Below are 18,217 nucleotides of genomic sequence, written 5' to 3' on the forward strand. Positions count from 1 at the left end.
GTATATGCAAGCTTTCTGGAATCTGGAACCCTAGTGTCTCAGGAAGGAAGGGTTGGCAGAGTGGCCAAAAGGTCTTTTAAAACAATTTTATTTTTCTCTCTGGATTAAAATGAGGCATTTGGCAGCCCATGTGGTCTAAAAGCCCTTCACGGATGTGTTTGTCACAGAATTTTCAAAACTCTCTAATTCTCAAGATTGGTGGTTGACTATCTTACCCACCAAATAGGAAAAGTGGGGGTTGCTTCTACATTTCTCATGGAAGAGGGAGAGCACAGGATTAGAGCCTAGAGAGCACTAGCACCCTGTCTTATAAGGGAGAGTGTAACCACCTCAGCACCACCTGGGCCCCAGCCCTCAGAGGATCAGGTGAACCCAGCGGGCCCAGTTCCACCTGAGCCCTCCCACCATCCCACAGGCCCTCCTGCCAAGGCGTTTGCCATTTCTCTCTGCTCCTGGGCCACTCCCACAACTCAGCCCCTGCAGCGGTTTCCAAAAGAAACCACTTGCACCCCCACTCCCGGGCCTCGTGCAGACTGTGCTAAAACCCAGTGCATTTCCCAAGGCAGGGCCACGCTGGAAAGCCTGTCATTTCTCCACCTTCCTCCTCCTCCTCCTCCTCCTCTTCGGCTTCTCCATCCCTGGGGTATCAGACTCTTCCCCAAGGCCCATAAATTAATCCTTCCTGACCCACCCCTAACTTGTCCCACACAGAACGGTACACACACCCCCTCCACTTCAGAGAAGCTCATGGTTTCACCGCAACTGGTCCAAGTCAAGGTTTTCCTTCCAGACAGAGTTCCACTCTGAAAGGAATTCTAGTGGCCCTGTTTTTCTCCACCTCGTGTCAGGGGGAAAGGTGAGCACCTCAGCTGAATCACAGAGCTCTCAGAAGCCCTGGAAAAGCCATTATCTTGAGAGAGCAGCGAGCAAGCAGTGACAGAGGAAACCAAAGCTTCCAGCAGACTAAAGAATCTTCCTCTCTGCCTGTGACTCTTGCCCTGCCCCTGGAACCCATCCTGCCCTGCTAGCTCCACAGGACCCTGGCAAGGGTCAAGAAAGTCAGGTAGTGATAAGTGCAGCAAATGAAACACAGTGCGGGGGAGGGAGCCAAGGTGGGGAAGCCGCAGGAACTGACTGGGTGTTACTCACCCTGGACAAAAACCTCCTATTTTTAGGCCTAACATTTAGATCCAGCATTCCAGGCAGAAATTAGGCCGGTGCTGGGACTGGAATCTGCAGCCCTACATGCACTTGCCCTGGGCAAGTCCTCTGGCTCTGAGCCTCTACTTACACAGACCAAACGGAGCTTCAAACACCCTCCTCCAGGGCTCTTGAAAGGACAAAAGGAGACCCCGTCTATGAAGCATGTTGTGCCTGATGCTCAGTAAATGCTCCACAAATGCAGCCAGAACAAGGGCGATGCTTTTTACGGGGAGAGATTCAGAAATGTGTGGCTCTGACGGCCGAGCTGTGGCTCTGTCTGAGAGGAGTCTGGGCCCTCCAGGGCAGCACCACACAGAAGGGTCCAGGGCGAGCCCCCCACGCTGTTGTGACTGTTGTTGGGGCCAGCTCAGGGTCCCCAAGCGCATCTCGTTTGCCTCTATCGCCTGGCGCGCATGTTGGGCAGGGAAGGAAAGTCAGGCTCCAGGGTCACCCCAGCACCCACACAGAGCGGGTTTGTGAACCACACGCAGCTTTCTCTGGCCTCAGTCTCCCCGTCCTTTGAAACATGTCCTGTGGGCTTAACTTCCCTGAATGAGCCAAGACCTGTATGAGAAGGCAGCCACAGAGCTGGAAGGCTCCTTTTATGAGGACAGGTTCACTGGAGCTCAACTTGCTGCAGTGGCCACAGATTCCTAGAAGTGGTGATCAAAAGATAGGATTGCCAGAGTTTCCGTCATGACGCAACGGAAATGAATCTGACTAGGAACCATGAGGTTGCGGGTTCGATCCCTGGCCTCGCTCAGTGGGTTAAGGATCCGGCATTGCCATGAGCTGTGGTGTAGGTCACAGACGCGGCTTGGATCCTGTGTTGCTGTGGCTGTGGTGTAGGCTGGCAGCTGTAGCTCCGATTTGACCCCTAGCCAGGAAACTTCTATATGCAGCGGGTACGGCCCTAAAAAGCAAAAAATAAAAAAATAAAAATAAAAAAAGAGATAGGATTGCCCACAAAATGTGTTGAGCCCTCAGGCCACTTCACCCAGAAGCCTCCGGGTCAGGCCCCCAGGCAGGCCTGGGGTGTGGAGTGGGCAAGGCCCAAATGCTTCCTCCAGGTGAGGTGCTGCCCCTGCCTGGGGGAATCGTTCCAGCCTGGGTGCCTGTCCTGGGGCTGCAGGTGGAGCCCAGGTACTGACCCTGCTCCCCGCACCTACCTGGGTCCTAGGAGCAACCTGCCCCATCCAGGTAGACCTTGCTGAGCTCCTTGGAGCCTCTCACTTTGATCCCAAGGAGAAGGAGCTGAACATGATGCTACTTGGCTCCCTGCTCACAGGTCACGATCCAGACCTCACAATCACCTGGTGGTGCACCCCCCACTCCAGCCAGGATCAAAGAGCTGAATTCTCCAGGACTCTGGCTGGACCCACCTGAGCAAGAAACTGCCAAAAGATGGGGCGTTTGAAGGACCTGGAGCACCTACACACCCCAAGCTTTCCTCATGGTTTCAGTTACAAGATCTGTGTTTGGAGACCTCCCCTTGGGGGCAGGGACCATGGAAAAGTTCCAGCTGCAAGCAGACCAGCTGGGAGTGGAAATCATCTCCTCGGGCTGCACCATCACGGCCCTGGAGGTCAAAGACAGGCAAGGCAGAGCCTCAGATGTGGTGCTTGGCTTTGCTGAATTGGAAGGGTACCTCCAAAAGCATCCCTACTTTGGAGCAGTGGTTGGCAGGGTGGCAAAGCAAATTGCCAAAGGAACATCACGTTGGATGGGAAGGAGTATAAGCTGGCCAACAGCCTGCACAGAGGAGTCAGAGGATTTGATAAGGTCCTCTGGACCCCTTGGGTGCTCTCAAATGGCATCAAGTTCTCGAGGGTCAGTCCAGATGGTGAGTTAAAAGTCTGGGTGACATACACGCTAGATGGCAGGGAGCTCATGGTCAACTCTCAAGCACAGGCCAGTCGGACCGCCCCAGTCAATCTGACCAGCCATTCTTATTTCAACCTCGTGGGCCAGGGTTCCCCGAATATATATGACCATGAAGTCACTATAGAAGCTGATGCTTTTTTGCCTGCAGATGAAAACCTAATCCCTACAGGAGAAGTTGCTCCAATGCAAGGAGCTGCATTTGATCTGAGGAAACCAGCAGAGCTTGGAAAACACCTGCAGGAGTTCCACATCAATGGCTTTGACCACACGTTCCGTCTGAAGGGATCTAAAGAAAAGCAATTTCGTGTACGGGTCCATCATGCTGGAAGCGGGAGGGTACTGGAAGTGTATACCACCCAGCCTGGGATCCAGTTTTACACGGGCAACTTCCTGGGTGGCACGCTGAAAGGCCAGACTGGAGCAGTCTGTCCCAAGCACTCTGGTTTCTGCCTCGAGACCCAGAACTGGCCCGATACAGTCAATCAGCCCCACTTCCCGTCTGTGAGTTCAAACACACCCCTTGGTTCTAGTTTTCTGTGGCCTAAGGAAATGTAAAGATATGACCTGTTCCAGGGTCAGGCTGGAAGCCCCTTCAGGAACCTGTCTCCTACGCAGAGATAAGATGAAGATTTAGAGGTTTTAAAAGTGATCCTGTGTATTACTCAGCCATTAAAAGGAAAGAAAGAACGGCATTTTTAGCAACAGGGATGGACCTAGAAATTATCATGCTAAGTGAAGTCAGTCAGACAATGAGACACCAACATCAAATGCTATCACTTACATGTGGAATCTGAAAAAAGGACACAATGAACTTCTTTGCAGAACAGATACTGACTCAGAGACTTTGAAAAACGTATGCTTTCCAAATGAGACAGGTTGAGGGGTGGGGGGATGCACTGGGGTTTTGGGATGATCATGCTATAAAATTGCATTGGGATGACTGTTGTACATCTATAAATGTAGTAAAACTCATTAAGTAATAAAGAAAAGAATGTAAAAAAATTAAGAAACAGAAAAAAAAGTGATCCTGTGAATTAAAATTACACAAATGGTAGTTGTCATGATAATCTGAATATTGATTTCTTTCACAATGACTGGCTCCAGGCCAAGTCTAATGGTCAGCTCTATTCTCTGTGTAGTGAAAAAGACCCAACCATCAATGTCATCTTCTAAGCCCTGACCCTAATCCAGAAGTGGTACCCAGATCCTTGTGTTGGCTCTGTCTCTCCACTCTGCTTCTTTTCACTCCTTCTTTCTTTGATCCTACTCATTCCTTTTTCCCTTCCTCTTCTACCTCATACCACCTTGATCTGTGCAGCACTTTGGAGTTTTCAGAGGTCACTGAGCTCATTCAACCTGGTGGTAGAGGGACCTCTCTGCCTCAGTAAAAGAATAGATGATGAAGTGAGCCACCTGAGAATTAGGGGAGGTAAATGACCCACCTAAAGGCGCACAGCCAGGAAAAATTTAGCCTGGATTCAAGATCAGGTCATGCAAATTCAAGTCCTTCTTTGCCTCCACTTCAGTCTTCCAGAGCATTCCTGGAGTCATTAATGGGAAAAGGGGGGGTCTGACCCTTACTCTGTTAAAGCCAGACCTTCTTTCCAGATATCACTTTTATAAGAAGCCCTAGTCAGAGTTTAAATGTATCTCTGAGCCTTATAAATAGTGTGACTTAAAATACAAGATCTAAATATCCAGAAAAAAAAAATCTGTGAATTTGATTCTCCGCCTTTGGGGTTACTAAGAAAGCCCAGCCTAGCCAAGACATGGGAAGGAAGCCGCTGGAGACAAGAGCTGTGTGAGTTCGAGGAGAGGGCCTTGCTGGGACTGCACGCTGCACCGAGAGCAGACTGTATTTGGTATACGAGGCGGAGTTCCCTCCTCTCCTAAACAATTGAATCACGAGTGATGGGTTTGTGTTGATGGTTTTTAAAGAAATGTTATCTTATACTCCTCTACACTAATAATCAGTTGAAATAAAACCAAAATGTGCACCCTCAGAAAAAAAAAAAAAGAATAAAAAGAAACTGCCAAAAGACTGACAGCACTAATAACAAGTTATGAAGCTGAAAGAAGCTTCTCAAAACTCCCAGGAATAAAAAGCAACCACTGATTAACCATGCTAGAGGCAGAACTGATTTGTCTTCCTTTTTGTCTCTCTTAAAAATGATACTACAGGAGTTCCCGTCATGGCACAGCGGAAACAAATCCAACTAGGAACCATGAGGTTGCGAGTTCAATCCCTAGCCTCGCTCAGTGGGTTAAGGAGCCAGGGTTGCTGTGATCTATGGTAGGTCACAGACACAGCTCAGATCTGGCGTTGCTATGGCTGTGGCGTAGGCTGGCAGCTACAGGTCTGATTAGACCCCTAGCCTGGGAACCTCCATATGCCATGGGTGTGGTCCTAAAAAGACAAAAAGAAATAAAAATGATACTACAAAAATCATCAGATAAAGAGATAGTTCAAAGTATGCAGCCAAAATATGAGAGGTACATCAGACAGCTGAGTAATACTAATTATTTTTATATTATTTTCACGTGTTATGGTTGTTTTTCTGAATTTGGTCCTATTTAGAGTATTGGTCAGTCTGTGTTAGCTGTTGGGATGGCACCTCATATTCTAAATGCAGTCAGCCTTCTGTATCCATGGGTCTTACATCCACAAATTCAACTAACCACGGATGGAAAATACTCCAAAACATCACATTCCAGAAAGTTCCAAAAAGCAAAACTTAAATTTGCTGCATACAGGCAACTATTTGCGTGGCATTTACATTGTATTAGGAATTATAAGTAATTGCAAGGTGATTTAAAGTATATGGGAGGGGAGTTCCTCCGTGGGCTAGCTGGTTAAGGATCCAGTGTTGTCACTGCTGTGGCAAGGGTTCGATCCCTGGCCCATCAACTTCTGTATGCCATGGGCACCGCCAAAAAATAAATAAATAAAATATATGGGAGGCTGTGGGTTATGTGCAAATACGATGCCCTTTTGTGTAAAGGACTTGAGCGTCCTGGGATCTGGTATCCGTGGGGTCCTGGAACCAATCCCCTGTGGATACCCAAAGACGACTGCATTCAATCCCCAGCCAAATCATGTGTCTGCAAATTTGTGTTCCCTTTTCTTAAAGCAGGCCCTCGATATTGAATAAGCTTCCTGCAGCACTTGGATGCCCCCCAGCTGAACCAGACCAGGCCTCAGGCTAAACGCTTTACCAGAGGTTTCTCAGATAAGTCTCACAACGTCCTGTGAAGTCATTCTAGTGTTATCTCCACTTTACAGACATGCAAATGGAAGCTCAGAAAGGTGAAGTGACTTGCCCAGTGTGTCACACAGCATAAAGTGATGGAGCTGATATTCAGGTCCAGAGAGCTGGCCTCAGGGCCCACCCTTTTAACTATTCTCAGTAAACATGAAGACTCACCCATGGACTAATCACCCAGGGATCTTTGGCACATCCTCTCATTTTGCCTTTCACGATGATCACTTAGCAATTGACCCAAAGCTAGCCAATCATGGGCTAGACTCAGCAGGGGCCAGCTTCTCCTCGGCCCAGCTGGCGAGCATTGGCTCAACTCCTCTGCCATTTCCAGGAGCCTCCTGCGTGCCTGGTGTGAGCCTTCCCCATGCACGCCATCCTATTCACCCCTCATCATGGTCAGTGCGGGGGCTTTTTAGCTGAGGAGACCGAGCTTTAGCAAAAGCTGAGATCGCTGGGCTCCCCCACAAGGGGGGCGCTGAGTTTGAAAAGCAGACCCTCTGCCTCCCAGGCCCAGCTCTTGGCCGGGGGATGGTGCTGGGGGGAAGGAGGGAGAGTCCTGCTTTATCTAAAACCTCTTTAAATTGGCTTGCATTACAGGGAAATGCTCCCTGTTGGAAGAAACATGGTATAATTTGGGGGGCAGGGGTGGGGGGGAGTAGTGCACGGAAGGCTGTTTCCAGTTATGTTTTTCATTATAAGGGTCAAAGCAAACACAGACGCAGGAAGCTAAGAGACAAGCCTCAGACTAAACATACGACCAGCTGTCGCTCCAGCCATCACAGACCTGTTCTCGGAGGGACATCTTGTAGGCCCCTTTCTTGAATCCCCTTCAAAAATCTGAAGCCTGGATCCAGCCAGCTTCTCCTTGCTGCCTGGCTCAGAAATCATGGTGCAAGAGTTTTTCCAAGAGAAATAGGGCGAGGTACATGAAGGATCGGTGCTGCCCTGAGAGGGCACTATGTCCGCCCCCAGCACAGGTCCCGGGCCTGAGACTCGTCCTCCTGGCCCCACAATGGCACTGTGTGGCCCACACAGAGAACCCCAGGCTGTAGCCACACCCCGTGAGGTCCTGCCGGGCAGCCAACGAAAGCAGAACCAACAGTGACTGAGCCAGCATCCTGCCAGCTCCCACTCCTAGATCCGATGCCGGGGACTGGAGGACTTTGTCTTCTTTCAGAACAACTGGGGGGAGCAGCAAGAAGTCAGGGGGAGAGGGGGGCTCCTCTCTCCACGCTGCAGCCAGCTCATGATACCCACCCCCCCGGTGACCCCAGCAAAGCGGAGGTAAATCATTTCAACGTTTCACGTACCTCATCCTCTGCTTCTCTCCCCCCAGAGTAAAAGGCGAAACAAGTTCTAGTGAGCTCTGCTCTGCAGAAGGAGGCAGGGCTGGGAGGAAGGGAAGGTGCTGCGTTCCAACTCCTGTCAAAAGAATAAACAGCGGTTTCACGAAGAGGAGCGCAGACGGATCCCACAGCAGCCAGGGGCCTTGTTCCTCCTTGCTCGCCCTGGGAAGTGGGCTGTTTATCAGGCCTGTTGACTCAGAGCTGCATGCCAAGGCAGAGACGTCTCTCTCCGGCCCAGGATCGGCCCGGCCTCCTTCACTAAGCGAAACTACAGGTCCAAACTAGGCCTGGTGGTGGAGGAGGGACAGCCACCACCCTTGGGAGAGACACACAGGCCGCCCACATCACCCACTCCTCGGCGAAAATGAGAACCATTCTGAACCCAAACCACCCCAAATGACAACTAGCAGGGACAGCCAATGGAGAATTTAAAAAGAAGGGGGCAGAAAATGGAGAGGGGTGGCTAAAGGAGAGCATCCTCAAAACTCCCGTTGAAATGCTACCTTCCGAGCCTCTTGTTCGCATCCTTTAGGCTTCAGAAGTTGTTCTGTTTGAACACTATTTTTATAGAATGTTCTGAGATCTCCTGCATGGCAAGCCAAGCTATAAGAACTTCAAAAGGTCACTGAGGCCCAACCCAACTCTTTGGCTGAATAATGCTTAACCCTCCCCACACCCACCTCCTGCTCCCAAAATAGAATTTCCTAGCTGGAAGAGACCTCACAGCAGTGGATTTGTAAATGTCGCAACAGCTAAAGCTTTAAAAAAAAAAAAAAAAAAAATGAAGTCATTCTCAGAACCCCACTATGTAAAACAGAGGACACAGGGGGCTTTGGCTGAAGGAGGGAAATGAAGTAAGTAGGGGCTCAGAGCCCCCCCACCCATTCTTCCCAAGTGGCCCCAGACACTTCCTGGGAGTAGAGCCTAGAAACCCCAGACTAAGGAGAAGGGGCCGAAACCTGACAGAAAGGAGCCAAGAACTGCCCCCTCAGCTTCCAGCGGATGGATGCCTAATTTAGCTTCTCACTCCTGTTCTGGGGAAGAAATTCACCGCCCCCTCCTCTGGGGCATGAGCTAGTTGACCACAGTCTTCAAGATCTGCTTAATAAACTACTGAAATCCTCCCTGCTGGCATCTACTAAAGCTGAACCAACCACACCTCATGTTCCAGTCATTCCGCCCCAGATTAATACCTGAAAGCAAGTGCATTTAAGTTCAAACAGAGACGTGACCTGGGACCAAAAGCTGGAAAAACCCCAAGGCCCATCATCAGCCAGATCAGGTGTGGTCCAGGTGAGGGTCACACACATCCGTGAGAAGGAACCAGCCACAGCTGCTGACATCAACAGGGTAAATCTCACACATGGTACTGAGTCAAAGCAGCCCTGGATGCTTGCATTTATTTAACGTTCAAAAATAGACAAAACCGGGAGTTCCCGTCGTGGCGCAGTGGTTAACGAATCCGACTAAGAACCATGAGGTTGCGGGTTCGGTCCCTGGCCTTGCTCAGTGGGTTAAGGGATCTGGCGTTGCCGTGAGCTGTGGTGTAGGTTGCAGACTCGGCTCGGATCCCACGTTGCTGTGGCTCTGGCGTAGGCTGGTGGCTACAGCTCCGATTCGACCCCTAGCCTGGGAACCTCCATATGCCGCAAGAGCGGCCCAAGAAATGGCAAAAAAGACAAAAAAAAAAAAAAAAAATAGACAAAACCAGGGAGTTCCCATGGTGGCTCAGCAGAAACAAATCTGACCAGTATCTACGAGAATGCAAGTTCGATCCCTGGCCTCACTCAGTGGGTTAAGGATCCAGTATTGCCACCAGCTGTGGTGTAGGTTGCAGATGCGGCTCGGATCCCATGTTGCTGTGGCTGTGGTGTAGGCCAACAGCCACAGCTCCAATTGGACCCCTAGCCTGGGAACTTCCATATGCCCCAAGTGTAGCCCTAAAAAGACAAAAAAAAAAAAAAAAAAGACAAAACCAATCTGTGGTGCCAGAAGTCAGAGTGGGAGTGGTAGAGACTGGGAAGGGGAGGCTCAGAGAGCTGCTGGGGGAGGGGGGGGGCTTGTCATGTTGTTTCTCGAGCCAGGTAGTGGTTATGCAGGTGTGTCCACCTTGGGAAAATGCCTCACAAACATTCCCTTTCAGTGTGTGTGTTAAAAACAAAGATGCACAGAAATCTTCCTGCTGGAAGCTGCCTTCTCTTGGGAATTCTGACTTCCCCTGAGTCTACAGGGTCTCAGGGCCACAGGGTCATGGATAGACCCCGTTTTTTCCTTCTCTTGGGTTCAACGCCCCAATACCAAGCACCACAGAGCACCTAAGTACGGACTCAGGGAAGATCTTTCACATTAAATGATGCAGGCAGCTGGACTGTGGTCAACTGGGAGGGAAAGTTCACAGCATTTGGAGGCTCAGGAACTGGGCTAAGATAAACTGGTCCTTTCAAGAAGCAAGCACCCAGGAGTTCCCATCGTGGCTCAGTGGTTAACAAATCTGACTAGGAACCATGAGGTTGCGGGTCCAATCCCTGGCCTCGCTCAGTGGGTTAAGGATCCAGTGTTGCCGTGAACTGCGGTGTAGGTTGCAGACGCGGCTCAGATCCCACGTTGCTGTGGCTCTGGCGTAGGCTGGCAGCTACAGCTCCAACTTGACCCCTAGCCTGCTGGGAACCTCCATATGCTGCAGGAGCGGCCCTAGAAAAGGCAAAAAGACAAAAAAACAAAACAACAACAACAAAAAAAAGCAAGCACCCATCATGGTTGCCACCTTCCAGTTTACAAAGCAGCCTCTCTCCTTTAACTCAGCAAATCCTCAGGCTCACCCGCCCCGGGTCAGGGAAGGGAGGGAGGCACTGGGAGCCTCTGTGACTTGCTCAAAGTTGCCGGCTGGTGGGTCTGATGCTGCCCTTCCTCCTGAGCTGCCTCTGGGGAACACCCTACAGGTTCGTGGAATTAGAGGCTCCAGGCTCATGAATCAGAGCACGACAGAGTATGCAAACTTGGAAGGCAGAAAATTCAACTTCCAGAGGATCCGACATGACCTTCCTCCTTCTCCGACATACCCTGATGCCCAGACTCTCAAAACAAGGAAGCATGTACTTCCGGTCATTCCTTCATGGAGAGGCAGGGAACTGTAGCAAGTGAGCCTCAGGTCTGCTGATCAAAGGAGGCCAGTGGCCATCCAGGTAGGAGTTTGGCACGTTTCCCAGCCCAGCCAGGCCGACTAATCTCATCACTCAATGTTCCCCAAGGCCCCTTCCAGCCCTAACAGTCCATAGGCCTGTCAGATGACAGCCAGCATTCAGAGCCTGTCCATCTGCCATGTCCCCTGCAGAGGAGTGCAGGGCCTTGGAGCTGCGGCTCAGCAGCTGCAGCCCAGGTGTGAAGGGTCCCGGCTTCATGCCCCAGACCCCTTCCACTGAGAAACACAAAGGTCCGGATTCCCACCCTGTGGGAGAGGGAGAATTAAGTGTTCTTGGCAAAAAGTGCTACAGATACAAAGATTGCAGCTGTCACTTTTAATCCTAAATACGTTTAGGGCAGGTATAAGACATTCTTGCTGTCACTTGTGAGTGATGGAGCAGTTTAGTTGGTTTCCTCTTCCGTGTGGTGAGGATAATTATAATCCCCACCGCTCGGGGTGGGTGAGGGGCCTAGAGCACCGTGGTTATGAATGTGGACTCTGGGCCCAGGCTGCCGGAGTTCGAGTCCCAGGCCTGCCCATGTGCGATCCTGGGCAATGTGCTTAACCTCTCTGTGTCTCTGTTTCTATGGCTGCACAATGGGAACAACAGCAGCTGGATGGTAGCTGGCACATGGTAAGTGTCTAGAGATACGTATTACCCGATATTGCAAGAATTAAGGAGACACGCCCGGAAAAGTGCTTGAGGTGCTCAATCATTGTCCGTCTCTGCTGTTCTATTAATCCGAGGCTGCAGCTCCTTGGAGTTTACATTTGTGTATCAAATAGTCATTTTGACCACGTAACCCTGCAGGTGGGGAAAGGTACGGAGGGAAGGGTTCCTGGCACGACGTTTCCGTTACTGTTAAGTACTGCCCCCCACACACGCCTGTGAGTATCAGAGCTGAAACGATCTTGGCAAAAGCCCACATAATAAATAACGGCAGTCAAGAGAGGTTGCATCTATAAGTCTATTTCCTTGAGAAGAGCTGGAAAAATGAAATCATGATGACTCTTCCAGGCCAGTACATTGCTAATCATCTTGAGATCTGCCTCTGCCCCAGGTAACTCCAGGACAGACTCCACCAAAGCCATGCTGAAGCACTCCTGCCTCTGCAAGCATCCATCCTGAGCCTCAGCCCTCCTCCTGCACACCAGGAAGTCCCTCTCTGGGGCTCATGTCAGTCCTTCAAGCTCTATAGGTCAGACTCTTCCTAGAGAAGAAAGAAGCTGGCTTTGTTGACAGCTGGGGAGATGTGAGGCGCTCCCACGGAAGGGCGAGGCCCGGGTACTGATGACACCCTGGGCTTGAGCACCAGCACAGGTGGCTGGAGGATTTCCCCACCCAAGGAAACCGCTCTATTCCTACCCTCTCTTGGTCCTTCTCACCCCTTCCTCAGGCCAAGGACCCCAGATGGAGGTGAGAAAGAAGCACCTGCTCCTTATTCACAATTGGGCAGTAGGTGCCAGGGGGTACCCTTGCCCCCGACCCCCCACAGAAGTTCTCACTCTTTCCTCAGTAGAGAGAACCTCAAAGTCAGGTAAGTCAGCTCCCTGCCTCAAAGCAGGACTGCTTTTTGAACACGTGATAAGCTCATCTTCCGTCAAGGTCACACCCACGCCCCGTTTAGAGCCCACTGCCATCCACAAAAGCCACATAACATAGAGGCTAAGTAGGAGAAATATTACAAGCCCAAGTTATAAGAAAGGGAACTGAAGATCAGGGAAGAAACTTACAGAGTCGTATGGTCTGAGTCAGCAGCCCTGGAATGGAAGACAAGTTTGGGGTCTTTCTGTGAGTCTGTCCCACCTCAGCCTCGTACACCCCTGGTGGTGGTGAAGCCAGACCAAGCTGGGGATGCTAACGGAAGCAGAACAAGAAGAGGGTCATGAACCAGATTCCACTAGAACCCAAGTTCTTTGGGGGGTGGGAGGAGCACTTGTCTTCTGTCTTGGTCACTTCTGGGCTTTCCTGGTACCTGGAACAGTATTTGACATCTATCAGACGTTCAGTAGATATTTGCTGAATTAATGCTGAGTGAAAGCCTACAGGAGCCAGGCAGGCAGCAGAAGTATGTGAATTTGACCAGGTAAGGATGGACTGTGATAAACTAGCCAAATCAGATCAAAATCAGATTTTAAAAAGAAAACAGGTTTCCCATTGTGGCTTAGCAGAAACGAATCTGACTAGTATCCATGAGGTCTTGGGTTCGATCCCTGGCCTCGCTCAGTGGGTTAAGGATCCAGTATTGCCACCAGCTGTGGTGTAGGTCACAGACACGTCTTGGATCTGGTGTTGCTGTGGCTGTGGCTGTGGTGTAGGCCGCAGCTACAGCTCCAATTCAACCCCTAGCCTGGGAACCTCCATATGCCATGGGTACGGTCCTTAAAAGACATAAATAAATAAATGAAAAAAGAAGTACCCTTCTTTGATTACAGAATGTGATATACTGGCCATAGATGACTCCTCTTTTAAGGGAAATTGTTTTGTGCCAGAAGCGAAAAGTATTGTTTGAACCCTTGCTCCCCAACCTAGGGGATGTAGGCGTGTCTGTCCCTTCTCTGTGCGTCTGTTTTCTCATCTGTGAAGTGCAAGGTCCCTCCCATTTCCACTCCATCCTGCCTGGGCCTGAGTCTGAGGGTAGAGTTGTGAACTGGGCTCCTATAGCAGTCTGACTGGGGGACTCAGAAGGCTTCATGGAGGAGGGGATGTGACCAGACCTTTCCAGATGGGCTTCCCCTGCCTCCCAGGGATCTGGCATATCAGCCTGCACAGCCACTCACCCTTCTCTTCCTTCTCACTGAAGACAGGCTGAAAAACTAACCTGCCGGGGGAGGCAGGCAGCCCCACACTTCAGAATTTATAAATCCTCCTCTGCTCAGGCTCAGGCCCAGTCCATCCTGGGAGGTGCTGGAGGTCATTTTATGAACCAACCACCTTCGGCTTTCGGGGCGTAGGGATGGGGCAGGATGCCACAGAATCACCAGCCCACTCACGAGCCCCCCTGAACCCTTCCCAGGGTGACAGAAAAGAGGAAATGGAGCACAATTCCGGCCCCAAGACAAAGAAACTCGGCCAAGCAAAGAGAAGGGAAACAGCTTCCTGAGTCAGGGGACTTGGAATCTGCTAGGGCCACAGGAACCTTCCCCCCATCATGGTGAGGCTGAGGTGTGGACTCAAGCAACTGAGAAGATAAGGACAGGTGGGTCCGCCCCCACCCAGCTCAGCCCAGAAGCATTTCTTTCCAAAGCGCCCGTGGAAAGGAGTGGTTTGCAGTGAAGAACATTTTTCAAAAAAATCGAAGTCTAATACTAATAATATAACCAGATAAAAGAAAGGCCAAGAAAGTGCCATATAAATCCAAAGACACGGTTCCACAGGCCACGTGGCCACAGGCACATTTTTCCCCTCCTGGGCCTCACGCCCCGTGTGGGCACTGACGGAGTCGAAGTGGAACATTCCCAGGACCCACCTGGGCTCGGTGGCTGTGAAGAGCCTGTTGTTACTTGCTCTGCAAACCTGGCTGATGAACATGCAGCCTTCAGAGCGCAAGGTCACCTCCTCCAAGATCTGCCTCCTGGCACAAGTGGATTCTCACAGCCCTGGTGTGGCCTGCTGGTTTCACGGCACCTAGAGCGCAGGTTCTTGGACATATGTCCATCTCACTCTCTGCACGCACATTCTCAAGGGCAGCAGGGAAGTCTGCTTTAGGTCAAGGTCCCTGGTGGTCCTCACCACAGGGTCTGGTAGAGAGGAGGTCTTGAGGATCAGTAGGCTGGTGACAGATGGACAGATGGACTTGCTGGGGCTACTGTAATAAAGCACCACAAAGTGGGTGGCTTAACACAGCAGAAGTTTATCCTCTTATACTTCTGGAGGCCAGAAGTCCAAAGTCAAGGTGTTAGCAGAGCTGGTTCCTTCTGAAGGTCATGAAAAGGAATTCTACAGGCTTCTCTCCTGGCTTCTGGTGGTTGCCAGCCACCCTTGGCATTCCTTGGGGCAGCATAACCCAACACCGTCTGCATCATCACACAGTGTTCTCCGTGTGTGTCAGCCTCCAAATTTCCCTCTCTTTAGAAGGACAACAGTCACTGGATTGGAGCCCACCCGAATCCAGCATGACCTCATCTTAATTTGAGTCATCTGACAAGAATCTATTTCCAAAAAAACTCATATTCATAAGCACTGGGGATTCGGACGTGAACCCATTTTTTTTTTTGGAAGACACAATTCTACCCACTAGAGACCGTTTCCCAAATGCCTATTGGCTGGGAGCGTGTAAACACTAGCAGAACCACCTGTGAGGGTGGAAACGCTGCATATAATTACGGAGTTGAAAGCGAAAGTTTGGAGGCAGGCGGGGAGGTAGGGGTGGTCTTGAGAAAGAGGAAAACATCTTAGAGCATCTCTACTTGGCCAGGATTATAGGAAGAAGAGAAATGCCTCCCCGGGACAGGCATCTGTGGGATGTCCCGCCGAAATGCTGCCGGTCTGTCAATACTCAGCTCTGGGCATCACAGAGCCATGAATGGGTAAGCTTCCTCCCAAGAGGAGCAGGATGTGAAAGAAGAGGGGGCCCTGGGGCAGCTGGAACCAAGAACCTATGGAAGCACAGAGCTGGGCACCAGATTGCAGTGGGTCAAGGAATGAAGGTCAGGTGAGAAAGTGACGTGCAAGGACCTCTCGCCAGCAGCTTGCCTTGGGAAGGGCTGGAGGGAGGGTGCCAGCTAGAGACACATGGAGCAAAAAGGAAATACCCTTGAGTACACTGCTGATAATGAAAAGCCCTTAATGAGACAGAGCCGAGGAGAGGAGGGTTTGAAGATTCAGAGGAGGGAGAGGATGGGGGCTGAAGAGCATCTCTTGGCGGGGAGATGGGGGTGCCACCAAGACAGGCTGAAAGTGCTCCCCCTTTTTGAAAGGAGCAGGAGACAGAATGGGTGGGTTGGCAAGTCTGGGGATAAAGCGGGTAGGTGACAGGCTCCAATCCAGAGCAGCTGAAGCGAGGAGGGAGAAGGGGGCCAGGAGGCAGAGAAGCTGGAGAGCTGTGCAGAATCTCATCACCAGGAACCTTGAACTTGCACCTGAAAAATGGGCATTTCATCCTGAAAGTACTAGAGAATCCTTGAATGCCACTAGGCAAAGAAAGTTACACGATTTGCTTTTTAGAAGACTTCCTTGGCTGAAGGATGAGGGAGCCCAGCCAGGAGGCTGCTGGCCAATGTCAGAGGAAAGAGTAGAGACCTAACCCCACAGGTAGAGCTGGAAGACAAGAAAGAAGTGGCATCTTGAGACATAGGGTTACATCTATCTTACTTTCTTTCTTTCTTTTTTTTTTTTTTTTTTGCTTTTTAGGGCCACACCCACAGCACATGCAAGTTCCCAGGCTAGGGGTTGAATCGAAACTGTAGCTGCCAGCCCACGCCACAGCCACAACAATGCCAAAGCCGCATCTTCGACCTACACTACAGCTCACGGCAACGCCAGATACTTAACCCACCGAGCAAGGCTGGGGATCGAACCCGCAACCTCAAGGTTACTAGTCGGATTCCTGAGCCACAATAGGAACTACCGGGTCACGTCTTTGAAAATCTGCTTCAGTGTTACTTTAGAGAAACTGTCCTGGATTTAAAATTACTTTCCTTTTGTAGTTATCTATCTTTCAATTTTATTTCTTCTTCTACCAGAGTGTCAACTCTGTGGGCAGATATTTTTGTGCGTTTGGTACCTGTGTGGAAACATCTGTCTATTACAGCCCCTGGTGCTCCGTACAGCTTTGTAGGCTAAAATGCATGCCTGGTACAGTGCTTGGCACCTGTGTGTTCAATAAACATGAACTATGGTGATAACAACAGCAAGAATAACAGTGAGCAATGGGATGAAGGGAGTGAGGCAGAAATGAGACTAGTTTGGTGGGACTCAAAGTGTGGACTGAGCAACCGGTAGCATCAGCATCACCTGGGAGCTTGTTAAGAAATGCAGAGCAGCAGGCCCACAGCCCAGGAACCTGTGTCTGCATGAGGTCTGCAGGTGGTCTGGGAATGGGGCTGGTTCCCAGGTTTCTGGTTGAAGGAGGAGAGTGGGTGGCATCGCTGCTGACTGACATGGAGCGGCGGGGCTGAGAGGAGGGGGAGTCAGTGAGTTCTGCTCAAGAGGTGCTGAGTTTGAAGAACCTGCAGAAGTCAATTCAGCAATGTTGTCCCAGAGAGAGAGCCCGGGGAGAGCCCAGTTTCGGAGCTGCCAGCCCAGCGTGCAGGCAGGAGTCGGCAGGTCTTCTGTGTGCCAAGGGAAAGGAGCACGGAGAGCAGAATGGGGCCTCCTTAATGGGCACCGCCTTGAAATCTGAGGGGCAGGGCCGAGAGGCAGGAGGAGAAACAAGAACAAAAGTTGTTGCTGGGAGAAACCCCATCTGAATTCTCAGCTCAGCTCCACCCGTGACCGCCTCTGGCCCTGCTTCCCCTGGAAGAGGGAAGGCCACGGACAATTGCTCGGGCAAGGTTGCTGCTGTTTGAGAATCCCAAGGAGCGGGACTGTCAGGCAAACAGAGGGGTGGCAACAGAGAGGGGTCCCGTTTCCAGCTGTACCTCCAACTCCGGCAACTCCCTGCGTGCCTGGTTGATTCCCGCCCCCTTCGGATGACAAGGTGGGGCCGGGGTCTCTGACCATGTTGCCTGCCAGCTCTCTGGGCTCACCCCTCATGTCCGGCCACAGACTCTAGGGGAAGACCCCAGCAGAGCATAATGGCAGCTGCCTTCAGAGCACGTGAGGAGGCTCCAGAGGCCAGACCAAGAGGTGAGGGAAGGGCACGCAGGGTAGGAAGCCAGGATTCCCGAGCCAACAGGTGTGCTCTACCTGGCTCCCATCAGTACAGCTGAGAGTCAAGGTCTAAAGAAGCCTCTCTGTCCCTCAGCCAAAAAGGGAGGCCCAGGAACCAGCAAGGGCCACTCTCTGCATTTATCAGGTCCTAGTCTGGCGAGAGGGACACGTGCTGTCTGCAGACCGCAGCTACTGCAGTTGTGTTCAGTGGGCTGGGGCTGGCAGAGTGGGGCTGCACAGGTGTCCCCCGGAGGAAGTCCCAGCTCCTCCCTGCCCCATCACCTGTTGTATTTTGCTTTACCACCCTCCCATTTTTGCCATTTGTGCTTGGCCTTGTCACAGCAACCCCTCCTGGTGCAGGTAGTTTCCCAGGGCCTCTAAAATCAAGGTGCTTCCCCTAGAACAGTTCTGATTTATACTTGTTATGGCTCAATGTTTTAGTACCTCCTTTCACTTTCAAAGGTGTGCAGGTGTGGAGGACAAATCATGTTGCCTGTCACCCTACATAAAAACGGTTCAATAAAAT

The 18,217-nt window shown here is 51.1% G+C and overlaps 1 protein-coding gene and 1 pseudogene across 10 annotated transcripts in view; one reads left to right on the forward strand and one right to left on the reverse strand.

Annotated features, from left to right (window-relative positions):
• GGTA1P (glycoprotein, alpha-galactosyltransferase 1 pseudogene) overlaps positions 1–18,217 on the reverse strand; it is a 76,665-nt gene that overhangs the window by 30,938 nt on the left and 27,510 nt on the right. For 4 of the 10 annotated variants that reach the window (NM_001323056.1, NM_213810.3, XM_013993814.2 and 1 more), the window contains 1 exon segment: positions 7,661–7,772. The gene's annotated coding sequence lies outside the window, so the exon portion shown is untranslated. 10 annotated transcript variants of the gene reach the window in all.
• Positions 2,047–4,090, forward strand: LOC100154345 (annotated as a pseudogene).

This window comes from Sus scrofa, chromosome 1 (assembly GCF_000003025.6).
Source record: "Sus scrofa isolate TJ Tabasco breed Duroc chromosome 1, Sscrofa11.1, whole genome shotgun sequence".
Taxonomy (NCBI): domain Eukaryota; kingdom Metazoa; phylum Chordata; class Mammalia; order Artiodactyla; family Suidae; genus Sus; species Sus scrofa.